Source organism: Brachyhypopomus gauderio, unplaced genomic scaffold (genome assembly GCF_052324685.1).
Source record: "Brachyhypopomus gauderio isolate BG-103 unplaced genomic scaffold, BGAUD_0.2 sc34, whole genome shotgun sequence".
Lineage (NCBI taxonomy): Eukaryota > Metazoa > Chordata > Actinopteri > Gymnotiformes > Hypopomidae > Brachyhypopomus > Brachyhypopomus gauderio.
In genome coordinates, this window is record NW_027506866.1 from 2,199,795 (window position 1) to 2,218,404 (window position 18,610).

Sequence of the window (18,610 nt, forward strand, 5' to 3'; positions counted from 1 at the left end):
TGCAACAGACCAGACAGCTGACCACACTCACACACACACACACACTCCTCCTCTCTCTTTGTCTTTTCTTCCTCCACGTCCAGCTCAGTCTCCTCTGCCACGCTGCTCCTGCTCGCTGTCCCCCGAACCGTCTCCGGCCTCAGCCAGCAGAGGGCGCTATTGTTCTTCAGTGGCTCTTGCAGTCCACCAGAGGGTTTGGAGAGTGAGGAAGAGGATGGAGGGGAGGAAGGCTCCAACATCATCCTGTAACACCCAACAGTGTAATGTTACCAATCATGACACACACACTACTCACAAAGTTATAGACATGTTTGGCTTTCAGGTGAAATTTATGGAAAACGTTCACACCTCAGTGATATTATACAGTATCTTGAAAGTAGAAACATGCAATTGTGATTTCCTCACTTAAAACAATTTATCGAAACAAAGTCAAATTCTCCGAGTCAATTTGCTGAACTTGTGAGCATTTGTGCATTCTGACTTGGAAGTCACACAATCTGACTGCACAACAGAAGTAGATTTAAGATTAAATATGAAAATGTTCATGGACGATGTCCAAATTTTGAACTGAATTAAAGTTGAATTATCAAAAGCTGTGTGTGTCTATGCATGTGTGTGCGTGTGTTGACCACATTCTGGTATCAACAGCATTAATGAGACCAACCTCTCTGCCACTTGTGGTCTCATCTTCTCATCTTCCTCTCTCTCTCCATCTTTCTCATCCTGAGACTAACAGACGAATGGATAAATGGATGGATGGATGGACGGAAAGGAAGAAGACAAAAAGAAACACTGAAAGAAAGAAAAACTCTGGTGCATGACCTCAAATAAAACCCTAACCTCAAATAAACTTTGAGGTCCCCTCACTTATACCACTGCTATAGTGTTTGTAGAGAAAGACAGACAGACAGACAGACAGAGAGAGGGAGGGAGGGAGGGAGAGACATATAGGAAGAGAGGCAGTGTGAGTGTTAATGAGTACCTGCAAGGGTGGGTCAGGGCTGTGGTCTCTTAACGGAGTGAGATCTTGGCGTTCTGGTTCGGATCTCTCCTCCACAGGAGCACTGCCACTGACTTCACTGTCCTGCTCATACACAGACAAACACACCAACACATGCAAACACATATGCATGAACATGCATGTACAGACATTCACAAGATCATTGTGTGTGTGTGTGTGTGTGTGTGTGTGTGTGTGTGTGTGTGTGTTTGTGAAAGGTAGAGCAAGGTGCTACAGTAACACCAAGATTACGTGAGCACACACAGTGATGTTAGTGGCACTGTATAAATGTGTGTGAAAAGCTGGGAACATAATGTGTGTGTGAGGGAGAGTGAAGAACATCGTGGCCACCTCATACTGCAGTCCCCCTTTCAGGATGTCCAGGTCCAAGTGTATGTTCTGCAACAGGTCTGATGACCCTAGCAGACTCTACATACACACAAACGCACACCGCAACACGGATACAGAAAATCATTCCTCATACTTTACGGCACTGTAAAGACTACAAAGGTGACAGTGAGCTAAAAATCAGAGCATTATATTCTAGCAGGTGTTTTCACCTCATGGACAGACGCCGCCTTCTGCTCTTCATCCTCCTCCTCTTCATCCACCTCCAGATCTGAATTAAATATGGGCGGAGCCAGACTCTCCAGCTGTCGTCCTCTTAGCGAATGCAAATTTGCTCCGGATACATCCTAAGATACACACCATCATACGCTCTACACCTCTGCCATGAACTCAGACCTCCATCACTTGTCAAAGTCAATTTGGTAAAAGCTAAACTTTGCAGAGGAGTGACGTGTTCTTTTACTTCCAGTGACGTATGTAGGGTTTGTTCTTACGCCACCTTATAAAAGTATACAATGAGGTTTCATTCCCCTACTAGAGGATATAGACTGTACATGTTCACCCCTACTAGAGGATATAGACTGTACATTTACCCCTACTAGAGGATATAGACCGTACATTTACCCCTAGTGAGGACTTTAAAGGATGAAGGTCTGTGGAGTTGCCCAGGGAACCTCGCAGTCCTGGAACTGAAAGGTCACACATCCCTCTCAGTGGAGCCAGAGGAGCCAGCAGCTGAGAGACAGTGATAGAGTGAGTGAGTGTGTGTGTGAGAGAGAGAGAGAGAGAGAGAGAGAGAGAGAGAGAGAGAGAGAGAGAGAGAGAGAGAGCTTTAGCAGAATGGCACACACAATTTAGCTTTCTTTCTCCTTTCTGCTCAACTTTAGGCGACTGCTGTCCTAAATCTTTTGATATACTTCGATGAGCAAATAATTGTTCAATTCATTTCAGTGTTATTAGAAACACAGCAGTCAAGAATGTGTAGAATGGAAGAGAAAGTGTGACAAATATAACTGCTGTGTAACAAAATACATTTTAGGGTACACAGATCCAAACTCACTCTTGGGGCCTTCAGTCCCTCTGGTTCCTTCTTTTTTTTCTCCTTCTTCTTCTTCTTCTTCTTCTTCTCCTTGTTCTTTCTGGTGCCTGTGGAGGCGGAGCCTGAGATGGCAGAGGCAGTCCGGCCGTGGTGAGCACGCTCCCGCTCCTGGGCCACTAGTTGGCGGTAGTGCTCATCACAGGGGTGGTCCCAGGTGGACTGGCCCGTGGAGAAGTTGAAGTAGTAAACTTCTCCAGTCACATCCTGACTGGAGTAGGAAAGGGAGACAAGCTCATCACATAGATAAACACACACATAAAAACACCTGACATGTAGACAAGCCTAGGTTCTCCAGCACAGGACTGTCCACAAAGGTGTCAACAGGACAACATCTGAAACACTGAGTGGTGCTCTGGGTCTCATTGCTCAGATTAATAGTGCCAGAAGGCCAAGTCTACAAGCAAATCTGCTGCATAGAGTGATGAAATATTCATTTTATACTTTGCAATTGTTAGTTTCGGGGACAACTAACATTAAATATCTCCTGGATCTTGTGTGTTTTATCTATGAAGGTACTGACACCACTGTCACACCTGACAATAAGGTCATACTTTCCCCCAAACCATTTGAATACAGAATCCAAAAATGATTTCAGATGTTAAAATGTGTCTGATCTTTCATGTCACATCAAACTCCCCAACTTCAAAAATCCTCTTCTGCCTGTTATATTTTCTCTTGCCCAATCTTATTTCCCAGTCAAATTATTCAGTATTCTCCAGACTTGCAGTTCCATGGTCTTTAAAAAAAAGTTGGGCTGTCTAATTTGCTCATCTAATCACCTAGGTCATAAGTGATTTAATGCCCACTTCTTGCAAGCTTCCAGAGAGTCCATGTGACATTATGACACTCACAATAAAGTCCTGATGCATCCTACTTATATAAATGGTATTTAAAATTATAACTGAGTTACAGGGGACAAAGGGCCTTGGTACGTCAGGTAATCGAGAACCTGAATGAACGAGCCAGCATGAATGAGACGTAGAGTTCTTGGAATGGAAGCCATTCCTCAATTAAGGGCACATTAGAGTATGCTTGGATTTTTCTAAAAGGAACCAACGCTCACACCAACGCTCACTGCTCTGTGTGTAAGGATAAGAAAACTGTTTCATTATGGGTGACTGTATGAGAATGAGCTTGTCCTACCAGGGTTTCCATTCAGGAGGTAGTGGGGCTACAGCCACCTCTCTGGCCAGCCATAGGAGCTCTGGCTCCCTCTCAGGGTCAATGCCAATTTGTCTGGCAAAATCATGGATATCTGAGGAGCAATACAGATAAGAAGAATATACCCACAATCAGTATGATATTTTCAAATCAAGACAAAATCCCACAAATTCAAATATTTAAGTCCATAATGCATGGAGATTGATTCTATGTTATAAAGTGTAGCTATAGCTTGGACGAACATACAGGAGTCCCAACTGGAACTGTGTTGTTAATATTATTATTATAATATTATTATATATTATTAAGTTATTATGTCAATGTTATAATTTAGTTTTTAAATGGTGGAACTGTTGTAGCTTGTAGACTTTATCAGTGGTGGATATTAAATTATACCATTTCAGTAACATATATTAAAGTTCAGGGCCGGAGTTCAGGGCCACTTTTTCAGCCCGGGAGTTTCATGCCCAAATCCGGCCCAAAATTATTTTTCCATCCCAATCGGCCCAAACTAGAGATTGACATGAGCCGGCCCATCGAGAATCCTCCCGAATCTCCCGATTAGCCACTCCGGCTCTGTTAAAAGTTTTATCCAGGGTCCTAAACTGTAACAGGTAGTATGCGAAAGCTAATGTACCTTGTTCAGATGGGATATAATTCTCATCATAATCCTCTTCCAGGATCAACTGGTCTCCAACTGGTCTCTGAAGGGCATCTGCTGTCATGTTGATTGAACATTAAGAAAAAGATTATGAATAACAGTGCAGTAGACAGATCACCTCGCCATATTGTCTCTAAACTCTCCGTGGTACCGTTCGCTAGGCTAACCTAACTAACTAGCCAATAATAGAATTCCATAGCAATAATAGCGTCCATAGCAACCGTAGCATTCCACACAAAGCAACGTTATACCCAAAATACCCAAATACCCACCATCAGGCTGGAGGTTGACTGGATCCATCTGTCTCAGGACCTCGCCTTGAACATGGGGCTGAGCAAGGTGTCTCTGCCTCTCCATGTCAGGGCCTAAATGCAAAACACCAACCCAGGGCACAGAGGAATGTATACTGTTAAGATCATCAAGTCTATAAGAAGGGCTACAGTGCCATTTGAATTCATTACAATGTTGAAGAATATGTCATGTCATATTTTCTGATAAAACTGATGTTTTACTGGTCAGGTCATGTGCAGAAAGCTGATGGTTCTGCACCTCTGCCAGACCTTACAAACAAATGTAATAAATGTTTTTTTCTACTTCATCATGCATGATTATTTGGTTTGTTGAATACGCATGTAATCTTCAGTGTTACACAGTACCAGTGTGGAGTGGTCCTTCTACAGGGGTGTTAACATGGCCGACATCTGGGGGTCCCACCGTCCTTCTGTGAGGGAAGGGTGCTGGTCCACAGGGATCCGTGTGGATCACTGTCTCTTGGGGGTTGTAGGGCACACCTGAAAATCCCACAGCAGGTAAAGTGAAACCCAGCACGCCTCACAGTGAGGCTCAAAAACCTTGTAAGTGTTTCCCAATGAACAAGTGATTATAAGAAGGGCTATGGTGCCATGTGATGTCATTAGAATGCTTAAGAATTTGTGATGTCATGTTAGAAATCTGTTTCTTTTTAAAAATGTTTATTTTTATTTGCTTTTTCCATGGTCAAAGAAATCAAAGAAATAACCCATGGTCTATTAATTATATTATCCTGTACCATGTGTAAATGTAAAATAAAGATCTTGACAGTTGACAGTAGAATAAATATACATGTTATTTTTCTGAACCTTAGAAACCTACTACATAAATGTGTATATTTAATTTTTAATTATTATGAATAAGCCTATGGAAATCCATACTCATAAGAACTAAATATACTGTCTTACATAGAAGTATAAAATTATGTATAGTATATGAAAATGTATTTTTCTCACCATGAGTGGTAAAACCTGGTGTGTCTATGAAGTTCTTCTGTTCCTGTCCAGGCCTTGGCTGGTCGGTTCTCCTGTGGAAAAAACTCATTCTCAAGATAAAAAATTAGAAAGAATAGAAAGATAGAAAGATATACAACAAATAGAAAGATCTGCGATTGTAAATTAGATATTATTTGTAAGATTTGTAATGTTTGTAAGTATTGTAAATCACAGCAAAATGTCATGCGACTACTTCTCAGCTTTTCAGCATCGAAATTGAAATCCAAACATTCCACCTTCCCAACCAAACATTCTAATCCAAACATTCCAAAGTTGAGTAGCACGTCATATCACAATTTCCTATTTTTTTTAACCAAAACACCAAATCAGCCAGGCTGCTACAATAACCTGATGCAGCCTGGCTTGTACCCAAAGGGTTCATACCAGAGACCGTATATATATCGGTAGCGAACCGTGACCATTAAAAGTGGGCCCCCCTTTCCTAATTAACTGCAATAAAAAAAAAAAACTGAGACGAAAGTACAGCTTTAAAAACGCAATAAACAATAATATCTGTACTAGATAACTTTTTAAGCAAAATAAGGTTCCAACAAAATGGTCCACAGCTCCGTGATCCTCTTTGTAAACAACGCGCACGTCAGCTAGCGTCGCCACAGCGGGCGGAAATTATCATACAGTTAAGCCCGCCCACTAAGAGGGAAGATATGATTGGTCAATTTTACTGTCATTTGAAACTAGGTGCACGCGCGACTTCGTCGTTTGGTGTAAGGATGTAACCATATTTCCGGTTGGTATGCGGAAGTGCAGATGTTTATGGCCGAGTCTATGAAATTCACAAGGTGCCTCTTGGAGTTACCGAAGTTTACCGTCAACGATGTGCGTCGTATTGTCAGAGCATCAAGTACAACGCCACAGAGTACACTTGAAAAGGGTTTCAAGTTCTACGTTTCATCCTACCTCTGCAATTTTGAAGGTAAGTGGCTGACGCTAGTTAGCTAGCTAGCCTGAGGTGGCAGTCTAATGAAGTGATGTTGTTTTTAGTAACGAACCGACCTGTCCTAGTACTAGAAATGCCTTTTAAAAACATGTTTGTATTTCTGATGGAAGTATCAGGCAAAAGTAAGGCTAACGAGATAACAGTGAGGGCTCACTGCTACAGATCTATGAAGAAAACAGATACGCCACACCAGCTGAGAGTTGGACTGGTTAAAATGACACGAGTTCTGTTCAGTGTCACGTTCAAAGTTCTGTTGAACAAGTTCAAAAGTTAGTTCAACACAAGTTCAATCTTTTATCCTTGCTCTTACTTCACGTAAGCTGTGATAGCCATAGGCATTGGTTTTCAAAGCTTACAATGGTAGCCAAATGCAGAGTAGCTGAGTGGGAATCATTAGCAGTCTGTTTTGCCTATAGTAAACAAATGGGAGTTTATTTTACAGTTCGAGCTATTGTTATCTACCTCTATGACTCAAAAGCAGAATATAGTCCACCTCAGCTATTCTTCAAACTGCATTTTCTAAAATCTGTCAATCTGTCTTCCATATCTTTTATCTTCTTTATTAACATATGGCTTCAACACTTACACCTATTAACATATTCTGATAACACTCTTCAAGAAGCAGTTGAAGTAAAACCTGCACTGTTCTGTTGTTGGTGGTGGAAACAACAAAATAATATAAATATAAGTAGGCCTGTTTCACTCCTATGTGTAAGCATTTCATCTGGAGTGAAAATGAAGTTTAAATCTAAAATATATTTTATAGTTTATAGTTGCTCAGTGAACTAGTAGATTGAACCATGCACAACACTGTAGAATAGAACGACAGTATAGCCAAGTGTTTTAAGAGTGATGCAAAACAGCACAAACGTTACATGAGACAATAGACAAGTGACATTCACCACTAACAACATGATGGGACAGAAATTGCGCCTATTGACATTGCTCAAGTCTTCTTTTCAAGATATTACATTTTGCCTCTTGTGTATTTCAGATGACATTACGTGATTCAATGCCAGTTGTGCTCATTAACAGCAACTGCTCTTGTGTTGCTGGTTGCGGAATCTGCAACCACTTGGTTGCATTGCTTTTCCAGACTGCTCATTATTCTGAATCTGGCATGTCTGTCGTGCCTCCTGTCCTTTCATGCACACAGACAGAACAGAAGTGGCATAAACCACCAACAATGGTTTGTCTTATTTCATTATTTAATGTTAGTTAATGTATCACAGTCACTTTACTAACACCATCTTTTAAATTAATAGGGGGTGAAGCCTGGACCCGTGGATGCCATGGTTGTCCTAAAGCCAAAACCAGGTGCTACTACAGCCAGTGGAGTTAGGTATGTAGTACCAAATTTAATAGGCAGATTACAGTGTGTGGTAAAAAAATAAATGCTTTTGATCATCTGATAAGACCCTGTTCTCTTCAAAATTTAATTTAGCCTCGTTGTACTTCAGATGACATGTGATATGTGATTCACAATCAGTTGTGCTGGTGAACAGATTACAATGTGTAAAAATAAATGTTATTCACTCTTCTTTTAGTACACTTTTCAAGGGCTACAGCGGTGAGCTCCCACACCGGGCCACCCTCAATCCTGGACCAGTCTACGCTGGAATGAAAGCAGATTCTCTTCCACTCATCTGCACAATGAACATCTCTGCATTCTGCAGAAAGCCTGGCAGAAAGGATAATCCGAGGGACACGACAAACAGCACACATGAAGAGGGGACTTGAAATGGAAACGGGGGCCTTAAAGGACTATGCAGTTCTGAAAAACTTGAACTTGACCCACTTGAGCGTCCATCATTTGGGCTTGTTGAAATTAAGTGCCCAAATGCACAAAGCTATGTAGACTGCAAATTCCTCAAAGTGGCACAAGGCCTACACAGATTGAAGGAGAGCCATTGTTATTATTGGCAAATCCAGGGCCAGTTATTGATTACTGGTATGCAGTGGTGTGATTTAGTTATCTGTGCCCATGATGATATTTTTGTGCAGCGAGTTTACAGAGATAGCAGTGTATTAGAAGAGGTGAAAAGGAGGTGTCACATGTTTTTCTTTAACACTTACATGCCAAAATACCTCTCTATGCCCAAGCAATAGAAAATCATAATGAACTCATGAACAATTAAAACAATTTCAAATTATTCTGTCAATTGTATTACTATTGTATTCATTTCATTTTTACAAATACAGTAAAAGTTAAGAAATACATAATGTTGTATTGTGTTGTCAATTTTACATATAAAAGTGAAAGCATTTTATACTATTTATCATATTGCACTGTACCTTAACATTGCAGCCAATATTTACAGACTAGCATGACCTAAAGCAGGGGTCGGCAAGCTTTTTGACTCGGAGCCACAAAAGCAAAATAATTGGAAATTTATTTCAGTGACGATGACATGTCACTCAAGCGAACCGAAACTAAATACTGGACATTTGTGAAATTCCACCCGAACATTTTTTAAGTCTCAAAAATAATATACGTTAATTAAATACTCATTAATTCTATTCAAAAGCTTAGCTGCATGCGGCTCTGGAGCCGCGGCTTGCCAACCCCTGACCTTAAAGGGATCATTTTAAGGTTGGAGAAAATATAAAATAATAATAAATCACCATCATTCACATTACATCATCTGTCTAATTCTGGATTGAGATTAGCCATTGTTTGCCCAGGCTTTTACCAAGGGGCCATTTTGATAATTCACCAAAAGACAGGCAACAGTAAAAAATTTGGTTTATGCTCCCTGTGATTGAAAGGGGGATCACTGTGCTGAATATTTTATGTTCTTTGACTCTGCGAATCACACGCTCAACATGGACTCTCAGTCTTGCAATGGACTGTGACGTTCTGATCTCTGACCTAGACAGTTGAGCTCTCTTTGACAGAAACGTGGGTATGTGGACTTTGCATGGAACGCAGTCTTCAACAAGGAAACCCTTGTCCACCATGATGGCCATAGATGGGTCAAGGAGGGCCACAATGCCAGACTGCTTTAAGATCTCTTTATCACTGATAGCACCTTGATAAAGAGAAGACACAAAGGTCACTGCGCCATGAGGGGCTATCCCAATCAACCCTTTGAATGTACAGTGTGATTTATAAGTGGAAAACACTTCACTCTGGAGGAGAAGGGAATTTGGAGTTTGACATCTCAGTTCTGTGCAATCTAAAATTATTTGAGTGTCAGCATAGTCCTGAAACACATCTGGGAGGTGAGTTTTCACAGTGTCCACATCTAACCAAATAGAAACAGCTCCCAATACAGTATAAAGGAAGTTGGCCCAGGTGTTAATAATACGACTAACAGTTGACCGATGTATTCTAAATCTGTGGGCCAAATCCTTTTGCATCAGTCCCAATGACAGGTAGTTCATGAAGAGAAAAAACTCATCAATTGGTTGAAGAACCTGGGGAAAAAATACATTATCCTATTGTCATATTACATTATGACTATCAAAACTTCTTTTGATGTAAAGATTAATTTGAAAATGATGACATAACATGCTTTGTATGGACAAGACGAAAACATTTACCGTTGCACTGGCAGAGTGAGGGACCTGATCAGTCTTCTCAACAGTCTGTGCTCTTGTAACCCGTATGATGTGGGTGGCTGGCTCTATTTGCTTCCAAAAGCCCATGAGGTGGGCATGGCTTGCAAATCTGTGGAATATAAAAGTTATATATAAAGTTATATAATGGCTAATTCATTCACAATGTATTTCAGACACCAGAGAAGGCCCATCCGTGTACTGTGTCCTGCCATATTTTTTATTTACCTGGTAAAGAATCGTATGTCATCATCAGAGGCAGAAAACCGCTCCAAACAGAACTTGCTGCTGAGAGTTAAGTCTTCGATTTGTTTTCGGAGCCTTGGTATCTCCTTGCGTAGCTCTTCATTTTCATTGAGGGAGAGATCAAGAGCAGCAGGCTCATTACTGACGCAGTAGTCATGTTCATGACACGGTAAGGGGTCATCATCATCATGGTCAGTCTGCATCTCTGTTAGATCAGTGTTGGGTGGACGCTCTGTTCTTTCCCATACTCCAGGTCGTGGAGTTGGAATAGTATAGTTATTCCATTGAAATAGCACAGGAAAAGCTCCAGGTCGCAGTCGTCGTCGTCCAGTAGGATTGGGAGGTTCGAGCAGCGATAAAATATCGCAAACACACACGGGAAGTACTCGTGATAATAAAATGATCTCTCCTGATCTTAACCACCCATTGTTTCTGCAGTTCTGAGTCCTTTGGAAAGGTGTGGAAGTTCAGGTAGGAATTACACCTTGTCGATGCTGTGCACAATGGTACACAGCAGTGGTGGTTGGACCTGCTGTCTGTACGTTGTTGAAACGATACTTTTTTTTGTTTAACTGTCATGTTTAGGACACGTAAACGGACAGGAGATGAAGGAAACTTCCAAGTAAATAACGGTAAATATGCTCGTTACAAGACTGGTGAAGTGAATAGCTAGCACAGTGTACGCTTTCAATGGCTACCGGATGTCAACAACCATCCTAACCTTTTAGCGGAAATTACGTCATTTAACAGCGTGCACATATTCCATTGTCCCCTGATTGTCCTCATGTATTATTGTTTGTGTGTATTTGTAACTTTCCATATTCCCCAGTAATTGTTCTAGGTAAAGACACTCTTGAACAGTAGAAGCAAGTGCCATATACTCTGCTTCGCATGTGGAAAGTGCAACAGTAGGTTGCTTCTTCGTCTTCCATGAAATAAGTGCGCTGTTCTCACTTAGGTTCACACAGTATCCTGTTGTACTGCGGCGATCACTAGTATCAGCCACCCAGTCTGCATCGCTGTAGGCTTGTATACCAAGATTCTCAGTGTTGTTTCTCCTAAAGGTTAAACCTTTGTTTGATGTACCTTTAAGGTATCGCAGGACAAGTTTCACAGTGACCCATTGCTCCTGTGTAGGCTCAGCTAGGTACTGTGACAGCCTGCTCACCACAAAACTCAGATCAGGCCTAGTGCAGGTTGTCAGGTATATCAGACTGCCCACGGCCTCTCTGTACATTCTGATGTCTGTCATTTTAACTGCATCATCACTGTATTCAAGCTTTTGCTCACAAGGAGTTTGTGACACTTGGTTTTGTGTGAATCCATTTTCTGTTAAACAATTATGTAAAACCCTATTCCAATTTCGTCCCGACTGTTTGAGTCCATAAAGTGATTTCTCCAGCTTATATACTACACCCTCTTTTTCTTAACCCTCTGGTGTATTTATGTAGACCTCATAGTCGATGGGGGCGTGTAAGAACGCCGTTTTCACATCCATCTGGTGGACCAGTAAATTTTCCTGTACTGCCTTTTGTAACACAACTCTTATACTCGTTAGGTCTGCTGTTGGTGAAAACGTTTCCCCATAGTCTACTCCCATTTTCTGGCTGTAGCCCTTAGCGGTAAATCGAGCCTTGTATTGGTCATTTCCATCTACACCAGACTTGATTGCGTAAACCCACCTACCCCCCACGGGTTTCTTGCCCACTGCTAGTGTTGTCGGGGTGAAGGTTTTGTTCTCATTTAGAGATTGGATTTCTTCATCCATTGCTTTTCTCCATTCTTTTGAATTGTCTGATTGCATTGCTTCATCATAAGTCTGTGGAATGCCACACACTGCTCTACAGCAGTAGTCTACTGTGATATGCATTCCATCACTATCCTCGTCTTCAGTTACGTAGTCACCTAGGTAATTTGGTGCCCTTCTATCTCTAGTTGGATTTTTTGTGCTCGAATGGCTGTTTCCTAATCTCCTTGCTGCTTATAGCCACTAACCGTTAGATGGCGCGATTTAAACAAAAACAGGAGCACAAATGTAGCAAGGCTGCCCCCTTGTGGCGCAAAAGAGAATTAAAATGTTCACCAACTGGGATTAAACAAACTAACAAATCCCGCTGCAAGTGTGCGGGACAGAACAAATACATTATTGCTTATGTCATGTTTATCAAAATGTGTTGTACGTATTGTCTGTTGAATTGTCTTACTCTCCAAAACATTTTGACCCAACGCCTGGGTCATTAGATGCAAAAGTGCTGAACATGTCGTCATAATCTCTAAGGCATCATTTTACTTCTTTTTTTTTTGTCGTTACATTTTGGTAATTTTTTCCTAACTTGATTAAATTATTCGCAGGTGAACATTCAGATACAGTAAAAAAGGGAATTTGTGAAGGTTTAGATCAACCAATGGTCTCAACTACAGGTCAGAGGTGCGTCTCATGAACCCTAACTGTAATTGGCAAACATTATTGCAGAGGCTAAACACTGCAGTATCACAAAGTCTCATAATGGAAACACAAGGCCATGTGCAGGGTGAACAGCCAAGAAGAGGAGTAAGACTGTGTGGTGTAAGGCTGAGGGGACAAAACAGTGAAATAAGGGCAACAATTGTGGACCATGTTGTACATGTAAGTCATGGTTTTACAATGGCTGAAGCTGGTCACTGGGTGCAGCTGAATATTGGAAGAACAACTGTGTCTGTGTTCAATTGTTCAAACATTTCATAGAGAAAATGTATGTAAATTCAGAAATGTGTATATTCTCTGGAGGCTGTATGTGCTCAGGTTGTTTTGAATGTGTAGAATAAGTTTCTTCTAATTTTGCAGTTTTTCCAGTCAGCTGTCTGTCTTTTCTGAATTTCAATCAGATTTGTTTTTGTCAACAAATTGCAGTGCAAACAATACAGTCAAACAATATTGCTGTACAAAATTGATTCCAGCCCAATTTCTTTCTATCAGTCTCCCACATGCAGTCATGTGTAACTTTGTGTTCTGTGTAACTTTGTATTTTGTGTGTAAAATGTATTGTTTCATTTGATATACCACAGCATGTGCAGCATTCTTGAAATCAAAAGCTTAGCTAGTTTCCATCAGAATGTACTTACAGTCTGCACTGACTGTGACTTGTGACTGTAACGGGCCGCCCAATGGATGGGTTCCCTTTTGAGTCTTGGTTCTCCCGAGGTTTCTTCCTATTCCCCACCATCATAGGGAGTTTTTCCTCACCACTGTCGCCTTTGGCTTGCTCATTAGGGATATGGACCCATAGTATTGTTAACCATGTAAATCCTGTAAAGCTGCTTTGTGACAACATGTGTTGTGAAAAGCGTTATATAAATAAATTTGACTTTGACTTATAGTTGCACTGACAACATGACTAATTATTTTGACTGCCTTGTTCATAGGCAGTGGCACACAGACTAGATACTCTGATGGCACTGACAAATTGACTGACCTAAATATTTGCTTTTGAAGCAAAAACAAAGAATTTTGAGTGAATTATGTGCTTTGCAACTGTTTTGAAAATCATGATGAAAGAAATGTACCAAATCGACTGAGAAAAACTGTAAATCAAATCTAGCTACCACCAACTCTCTATCTCCACAAATATGGACTTGTGCTAAAGGGCCGCCCAGTGGAGGATGGGTTTGTTCGTTTGTTCGTTCGATCGATCGATCGATCGATCGATCTATCTATCTATCTATCTATCTATCTATCTATCTATCTATCTATCTATCTATCTATCTATCTATCTATCTATCTATCTATCTATCTATCTATCTATCTATCTATCTATCTATCTATCTATCCCTCCATCCCTCCATCCCTCCAGAGATGGGTAGAGGTTCACCAATCTGTCAATATTGCATCTAAATATTTTCTAAAAAGAAGTGCAAATATTTTAGCCAAGACTGTATACAGTTTTATATTATTAGTCAAAAACGTTCTAATCACTTACTTTAAGTCAATACAATGAATAAGATATTAACTGATTTTAAATAAGAACCCTGATTACAAAATGCAAAACAATGTACATTTCCTAGGACATATGAAGGTGCAGTTGGTGCAGTGAGATTGCTGTTTATCCATTTATATTCTTATTGTGCTTTATTTCAGACCAACATGCTGTCACTAAGTGGAGGCCACACAATAAAGAGAACGATATGGTGGATCTCCAGCAAGGTCTTCACCCCAAACCTGGCAAAAAGCCTTAACTGGTGTGGCAGGGGACACAAGCGAGGATTAAAACAGACAGCCTGTGGACAGCTTGTTATTGGTGAGTATATTGGAACGACTTACATGTTACATTTTTAGCTTTAACATGAAGCGCATAGCATTTACGGACTCTTATAGGTCATGTGGTTTTTAAAGTTTTACGGCAAAATGACCGGTAAATAACAACACCTTTGTATATTTTGGAAAATACTACTCCTCCTCCAATTACTTACTATGCTTGTAACCTAATACCTTAAGCCTAGCCTAATAACAGATACATTAGATGATTTATTTCTTACATGCAGTTTAATTAATGTATTCAGGGTAATATAGCTGATAAATGTGTAGCCCTTATGCCTCTTTAACAAGAATAGTAATAATATTTTGACACAGCTGCCGCAGTGAAGAACCCAGCGCTACCCGCTCCCATGAAAGCAGAGGCTGAAAAATGCCTAAAAGACTACCTCCACCTGGCACCAGCAAGACGCTCATCTTTAATTTGTTAATTACACGTTTGTTGCATATTGTTGATTTTCTGTTAAATAAACATGTTAAATGAAAATCCCTTTCACTTAATTTTGTTTTGTGGTAATAATAATAATATTAATTAATTACATAAAATAATATAGCATAATTTTCCAGTGTATATTTCTGTTTGAGTCTTTAGGCTTCTTAGTGGCTAATACGATCTCGCTGCTTGTGTATTTCATAGCTTTAACTTAGGGAGGAAGAAGAATATAAAATCTAGCTTTAAATGTAATTCAATCTGGTTTGATTTTAAATGCCACATTCAGGTACGTTCAGATGCTGCATTTTAGCTATACTGTACATATAAGTCTGGAATGCAGCGTATGAACGTCATTTTGGCATCCAAGCCTGCCGTTTAAAAGACGTACTACAGATGAAAAAACGCCGTATTAAATAGTCTAGGAGAGATCTCATAAGCGTCTCCGAGACGCAGGCGCGATCATGACGCAGCCAGGTAGGTCTGTAATGCAGCTGCTGGAGGTCTTTCACGATCCACCACAGACTATCAGAGACGTGTTGGCGATGAGCACGCGCTCTTAAATACGTATTCCAGACGAACTGTGTTACATCCAGCAGAGTCTCTGAGATGTACATGTGCTATCAGTTTATCCTTCTATACAACCCCCTTCACCAAGCGTTCGGCTGAAGAATTAAAAGCATAAAGGAGTTTGTAGTGGACAGACCCAATTTTAGGGTTCGTACGACTGCTTGAAATACTTGGAAATACTTTCATTTTAATGTTGCTTTTTCAGATTTAAAAAAAAGTGTTGGATATTGGCTAAAGCATTTGAAGATGCTTGAAATGAACTGTGTTTCGTTTCGCAACAAATAGCTATTTGACTGAATGGTTCGCTTATATAACGTTACAAATATATAAGTTACAAATACATAAGAAATGTATCAACCTCTTGTAATTCCAGCGGTAAACTCGAGAGTGCATTAAGACGTTAAGATTGTGTGCTTTGAAAATAAACTACCATTAAATAAAATATTGCTAGTTTGTTAGGTAAGGTAGAGCTACTGGATTAAATCCTACCCAAACGAGCATATATCTTAACTACATATTAATACGCCAACGTGATCGTTTGGGGGGGGGGGGGGGGGGGGTGGTTAGGTAATAGCTAGCGAGCGAATTAGAGAAAAAGCAAAACTGTAGCTGGCTACCCAAACACGCACATTTAAAACAGTGCTGTTGTTTTGTGTATTGTTTTGAAATTAATCGACCTTATATTTGATCTTATATGCTAATAAAGCAGCGCTGCGTAGCGCGTTGTGGTGCCTGTTACCACGTCACAATCGTAGAATTCGAATTGAGCTTCCATGGAAACCGCTAGTTTACATTACGCGTTGTCATAGTGATGTGCAAACAGAACAACATTTACGGTCGACTACGAATGAATTCCGTGTCGTTTTCTTCTGCTTTTTATTCAAAAAGTTTGTTCTGAGGTTAGTTAACCCAGATAACTAAATAAGATATTCAGATTGGTTAAATCTCTACCACCTGGTCCATGGCGTACTTTGACTCCATGGCTACAAGCAGCAGTTTCCTCAGCATGGACGACTACCGTCTAGTGCAGCACGAGGTCCTCTGCTCTGCCTCCAACAGATACGAGGTGCTGGAGTTCCTTGGCCGCGGGACTTTTGGCCAGGTGGCCAAGTGCTGGAAGCGCGGCACCAGTCAATCTGTCGCCATCAAGATCCTGAAAAATCACCCTGCCTATGCCCGCCAGGGCCTGATCGAGGTGGGGAAATTATGGTAGATTTAAAAGAGGTTTTGAGAATCAATGTGTCAGGGCTGGCTCGGCTGCCACTCCCTCTACCACCAGGAGTTGCGGGACGTAATCAGCAATGATCCGTTTCAGCTGTCTGAAGTTTTGTTTATTGTTTTACCATGCTCTCACGGCTTATATTGTTTCTCTTTTCACACGTCAAGTACCTCCCTGTACTCCCGCGTTACACAATTGTAGCCCTGATTGTGATGTTGCTTTGTTCCTGCTCTAATAAGATGTAATAGGCTGATATTGGCTAACACTGCAATTTGTAATCAGGGGCAGTGGCGGCTGGTCAATATGGGGCGCTGGGGCGCCGCCCCCTTAATATTGTTCCGATATTAAAATGAGTTCATTATAAACTGCGATAGTGAGGAAATTATTTAGTGACACTGTGTGTCTAATTGCCATGTTTGAATTTATTAAAAGTGTAAACACATAATTGTATTTAATTGCTTACATTGTGCACACTTCCTGTGTGCGGGGCACCGGTCTAATGAGAGTGCATGGAGAGGCATAAACTTTTGCCAAGCACTGATCTGAGGCTGCAGTTTAATTGGTCGGTTTCAGACACACCCACTCTTGTTGGACACACCCACTCTTGTTGGTAGTGTCAGTCAGCTGCGGTTCGTTAAAGCTGGTTTATACTTTCGCGAGTGATCGTAGGGCGAGACTCCGCCCACCTCGCGTGAACCTCCAACGTAAATCGGTTCATGTTGAATATCAGCAGGCTGGAGCAGCAGCTCATACAAAATGAGAGAAAATTCAGTTTTATCTTTACAAAATAATCTTCTCACAAAGCATTCACTTGAAGAACGTTAGGGCAAAATTCATGTTCAAATAAATAAAGGGCAATAAGACTGCTTTATTTGTTTTTAATTTGTTTACACCCCCCTCAATTATTTGTGCACCAGCCGCCACTGATCAGGGGTCATTTCCCTCTGGAAAAGAGCATCTGCCAAATATAGCAAAAGTAAATGTCTGAAGGGAGCCATGCAGTAACTGGGCTGATGCTATTGAAGTTACGTAGCATATTAGCCCTTGAATGCTGTGCCCACATAACTTAACGCCTGTCCCATCTTCCCCCATCTGCTCAGATGAGCATCCTGAGCCGTCTCAACAAGGAGAACGTAGACGAGTTCAACATTGTTCGCTCGTACGAGTGCTTCCAGCACAGGAACCACTTATGCCTGGTGTTTGAGATGCTGGGGCAGAGCCTGCAGGACTTCGTCAAGCACAGCCCGCTGCCGCTAAAGTGCATCCGGCCCATAGTGCAGCAGTTGGCCATGGCGCTCCTGAAGCTGAAGAGTCTGGGCCTGATCCACACCGACCTCAAGCCTGACAACATCATGCTGGTGGACCCCGTCAGGCAGCCGTACCGGGTCAAGGTCATCGACTTCGGCTCCGCCACCCGCGTCTCCAAGGCCGTGTGCTCCTCCTACCTGCAGACCAGATACTACCGGTGAGTGGCGCGGCCTAAGGCATATTGGAAACAGATGCATGGTTGCGGGAATCGCTTCCGCTCGAGTGTGCTTGAGAGGTGAACTGCCCGTTGTGGATGGCTATGGTGACACGGCTGCACATTAAGATTGTGATAAGCATTACGATGAACTGCAACGCGTTTGATTGCCATTTGATTTATAAGTGATGTATTTTTAACTGGATCATGTAAGTGTTGTCATTTATCCAAACACCAAAGAATATCTTAATATCTTCAGTGCCTGAGAAGTTAAGATGCTCTCAGCACACATAAAAATATTTT